We start from the raw sequence: 5741 nt of genomic DNA, 5'->3' as shown, positions 1-5741 counted from the left end.
CCATTGTTGAAAATTACATCCCGAACTAAGGCCTAAGAAACCAAACAATAAGGGAAAACAAAAGATGACAGCTACCACACAACATGATCTTGGATCAGATTCTGGTGATGAGACCAAGATTTTGACCATGGTTACTGTTGAGTCTTAAAATTGTCTTCCATATTCATCCATATTTCCATCATTTCATAGACCATTTAGCCCTCATTTCATAACTATCTAGCCTAAAACCCTACATCAAGTAACCATCTTCATGATTATATGGGTTAGGATCCATGTTTTCCAAAGTATTTATTTTATTTATTTAAAGTGAATTCATGATTAAAAACCAGGAAATTAACATGGTTTCATATATATATATATATATATATATATATATATATATATATATATATATATATATATATGGGTTATGAGTTTTGTGACATGTGTAGATCATTTGGAAGCTTCCAAGGCACCCTTATGTGGCTTCCCAAGATCAAATTCGAATTTCAACTCAAGAGGTGCACCATATTCCAAGGAGAAATATCATGGAGATCTTTATGAGTCATGGGATTTGTATCTAGTATTTAGGGATAATTGGGACAAGTATGGATCTAGTAGATATTTAAGGGATTTACATTTATTGAGAAGATATCCCTAATTCATGTATAAATAGGAGGAGCATCATTCAAAGGAAGCTAATAGTTGTCATTTTATTCATTAGCATCAGACTTATAATTGTTCATTCAGCATGAATAATATAACTTTCTCCAAATCATGAGTTATGGGTGTTCTTTGATTCTTAAGATGTGATCATTGTTCTTGTGTGCTCATTGAGGAATGGAAGGATCCCCATAAACAACAATCTGCATACAATTGTAACATAGTTTAATTTATGTTATTTCCTTGCATGCAAGTGTGCTTTACTTTCTATAAGTGTGATTCTCTTTCTGCAAGTTTGATTTACATTTCTTATATTTGATTTGATTGTCATTAAACTTCTTCCTTACTAGCTATCTTAGTTTGCTTGCTTGACAACTAAATCACTAGATGTTATTTACTGCTTTCTAGATTATCATAGTTTGCTTCTTATAGTTGTTCATAGATTAGTTTGCTTTTGAATAGTTTAGAAAGGTCATGGCGTTAATTCATTCATTCCAGCTTTAGAATTTAATTTAGTTTTCTTACATGAGATTTCTTTTGCAGTTTTCTTTAGTTATATTTGTAATATGCATTTCCTTTCTCTCTTTCCATCCTAAACAAACTTTCTACAGCAAGTTTCATCTAAGGTCCCATATATTTTGGTTTTCTTCTAAGTTTACGAAACCCCTGGGTTGACATATTAAAATGACAAGGAATTTAGCATACCATTAAATCACCCTACATTTTTGGCGTCGTTGCCGGGGAAGCATACTTACATCTAGGATTGATAGATAATATTATAGCATTAACTCACCAAATCTATTAGGATTTATTAATTAAAAGTTAAATAAATTTATCAAGTAAATAAAATCAATAAATAATTAAACATGAAACAAATACATAAAATTAGAGACATATTAACAAATAATAAATAATTAAAACTAATAAATTAATTTTAATTAATCAGACAAATTAGATTAGTAGTTAAAAACATTAATAAAAGTAATTAATCTAATTATTAATAAATAAATAATAAAATAATAAAATAAATTAATCAATTAATTTTACATTAAAGAAATAAACATAACAATTAATCAACAAACTAAAAATTAATCAATTAATCAAACTAACAAGTGAATAATACAATAAACTAATAAACATATTAATAAAGAATAATTAATAAAATTAATTAATTAATCAATCAAATTAATAAATCAATTAAACCATATATTTAAATAAAATTAATAAACATAGTAAGTAAATAAAAAAATAAATTAAGTTATAAACCTATTAATTAGTTAATTAAAAAAATTAATTAATTAATAAAAAAATAAAAAAATAAATAAATATAAATAAATATAAATAAATAAATAAATTCAAAAAAAATTCATAATAAATAAATTAAATAAAGAATACTTAATTAATTAATTAATTAAATAAATGAAAATCTAGCCGACCTATTTTCTTACATCTTTTCTTCAATTTCCTATATATATATAACCTAAATCTAGCTCTTGGATACATCATTAAGATCTGAAGAATATCTATTGACGCATCGCCTGATGATGGACTGACTTGGTAGTCCGAAACATTGGGTTCACTAAAACTCTATAACAGGTCATTCCTCCTATCTAAAAAATATATGTAACTAGTTAGGAATATTGTTTAGAAAACATTTTCATTAGGGTTATTTGCATTTAGATTAAAATTAGAAAAGATAAAACATTCATAAAACAAAACCCTCTTTCACAAAAAAAAAAAAAAAAAAAAAACCATCCACATCATGAATTCCTAGTTTTGCAGGTAGAATAAATCACTGGAAATGGTGAAGATGAGGAAGATCCTTTTGGATTTCCCATTCAAGAAACTGATATCAATGTTCATATGAAGAACATCTCTCCATCTATACTTCCTATCTTCAATGGTATAAGATCAGAAGACCCATAAACTTTTCTATTTGAATTTGAAATAATTTGTAGATCCTATGGCTACTTATTACACATTCAAAAGTTGAATTTGTTTCCAGCAACATTGAAGGATAGAGCTCTTAAATGGTTCATGACTTTAGGAACAAATTATATAAGGACATGGGATGATATGAAAATAGTATTTTTGGAAAAATACAAAGATTATTGTATAAACCATGACTTTAGAATTCAAGTCTTTAAGATGAACCAAAAATAGGATGAAAGATTAGAATATTTAGTGGAGAGATTTACATATCATGCCAAAAGAGATAAATTGCATAATTTAGGATCAGACACATCAAAAAATCTCCTACTAAATGTTATAAGGGATGAATGGATTGATCCTCTTAACCTGGTGGGAAAAGGAGATGTTTCACAATTGTCATTTCAAGAGATTTGTGAATTGTGTAAGAACATATCAAGAGGAAAAGAAAAGTATGCAAGATCCCCTCAGGATCCTGTTATGGAAAGAGTAGGTAAGTCGACATCAGTATTGGCAAGTCAAATTCAACTTAACAATTTGCTAGAAATTTTTGGTAATTTAAAAGAACAAATTGATATGCTAAGAATGGAAAACAAGCAAATAGTTGAGAATGTTGCTTCATTTATGTTTTTCCCTAAATGAAAAAAGAAACATGCTTTGCATGAATGTCCACTTGATAACATTAAAATGTATGAAATTTGTGTAGGATCACATACTACTAAAGATTGTTCATCATTACGGGGGTTAAAGGCAGTTTACCAAGGAGCAAATCAAACTTTGGAACAATCTTGTTATGTGGCTCCAAAAAGATCATGGCAACCTCATCAACCTGGTATGATGCAAGATCTTACTTCTGAATTTCAAGGTTATGCACAACAATATCAAAGTAATTCGCAAACACCCTTGCCTTGGCAACCTTGGCCATCTCAATCCCAACCTCAAAACCAATCTTGGAAACAAGGTTGGCAAGGGCCTCATAGAAGAAATCCATCGTATCCTCAATCTTTTCCTCACTATCCTCAATGTCAAGCTCAATGCTATTCATACTATTCACCTCCACCACAACATCCATTTCACGCTCAATTGACCTCAATTCAACCATTACCATCTGCACAAGTACCCCAAAGATCCATTTCCACTCCACTACCTGCACAACCATTTGGACTCCCCAACAATAAAACACCTCAATTCACTCATAATGTTGAGGTACTGCAAAATAAAGCAACAATTTCCATTGAAGAACAATAATCAGAAGACGAAAAATATTCAGGTAACTTCCAAGAATCATGGATGCATGTTAAAGAAGAGAAGTTGTTGAAACTTGAGTGTCATGCAGGTCTATCACCCGATTCTACGAATGAAGATCACATCTCTGAAGACTTGCATGGCATGATATCAGAAAACCAAGGAGGACAAGATTACATTGAATCTTGGTTTAAGACAGTGATCGTATCCCAGGATTCCATTTTTCATTATTTTCTAACATTATTCAAATCAAGGCAGTTGGTCTCTCATATACCAGTACATATCAAAGAGTATAGTTTAAACATGAATATGAGTTTACTTATGATCTTGTTACGCAAATGGATGCATTGGAAATACTCTTATACTTAAGAGAATGTTTCTAGGACTAACAAATAAAAAGAGTTTTTGTGGTTTTTTGGATAAATTTGCAATTTTGTGGTGCAGTAAGAGCCACCCATTTACTAACCCTTGGCAGGAAAATTTGTAATAAAACAAACGATTGTGAATAAAGAGCACAAGCGAAGACCAAGAGTGATAATTTCAGGTATGAGATCGTTTCTTTTCATTTTATTTTCTACATCCAAATTAAAAAGAAAAAAGAAAAAAAATATCGATTAATGAAATCTTGTGTATGCTCTCCTCCCGCGTTTTGTGTGACCTGGAGGATCAGAAAAGGAATTTTCATGTTAGTATATATTAAACTAAAAATAAAAAATAAAAAACAAAATTATTTTTCTATTATTTCTTTTTAAATTATATATATATATATATATATATATATATATATATATATATATATATATATATATATATATTAAAATGGAACACATGTATAAAAAAAAATCAATAAAGTGTTTCCTTTTTAATTTATATGAATATACTTTAAAGAAAAAAACATATATAACTTTTTTTTAACAAAAACACAATATATATATATATCTATATATATCTATATATATATATATATATATATACACACACACACACCATACACAACCTTAACTAAACATTAAAAAGCCTATACATAATAAAACATTCAACTAGGGCCGAGGGCATTAAAAAAAAACATATATAAAATTGTATCGATACAATATTTTATGAGATGCTTTTATGCAGTGTTTTTGATATCATGAACGACGGAAAGATAATGGAGCAAGTTGAAGAAATTCTTGAGCTTCTCAAATCAACGTGGAGGGTGTTGGGCATCTCCTAGACTGTCCATGATGCATGCTACACTTGGGTTCTTTTCAAAATTTGAACGAGAGTCATAAACGATGCCATACAGGCCGTCGCTCCAGACCACCGCAGCCAACAGCCAAAGAGGACCACCATTTCATGCACAACAATTTAGCTGTATGAAGCTGCCCAGACGCCCTGCACAAACAAATAATGAACAGAAGATTTCTTCCAACCAAAATATTGAATTTGTTACTTGAGCAGAGGTCAAATGTGCAGAGGTTAAAAATGTCATTTTTAAAACGTGTTTTGTGACCAAATTAAAATGAATCTCAAAAACCTAAAACATGGGTTTTCCTTAGAACGGGGTGAATTATGTTTATCGTGGGATATTTCCTCAAAATTCGTAACCATTTGATAGATTTGTGGGGTTCTCTAGAGCCTTATTTGCGAGGTTGCGTGAAAAAAAACGGTTTTCAATTAAATGCAGAGAGCAGTTATGACCATGCAAGGATCAAATCCGGTTTTGGATGCTATGGTGGTTTGAAAAATCAAATTTGTGATTTTCTTCACCTAAATCCATGGATTGGCTGCCATAGACTTCAAATAAAATTCCTTGATCACATATCTCGCTCCTGCTTAGTACACAAAAAAAGTTTCATACATGGCAATTTCGTTTTATTTTATTACGTTGTTTTTTTTGTTTTGTTTTTGTTATGTTATGTTTTATTACTTTGTGTTTTGATATA

This window comes from Pinus tabuliformis, chromosome 9, assembly GCF_031772625.1.
Source record: "Pinus tabuliformis cultivar Carrire ecotype Pingquan chromosome 9, CPIR1, whole genome shotgun sequence".
Classification (NCBI taxonomy): domain Eukaryota; kingdom Viridiplantae; phylum Streptophyta; class Pinopsida; order Pinales; family Pinaceae; genus Pinus; species Pinus tabuliformis.
This window is presented reverse-complemented; position numbering follows the sequence as displayed.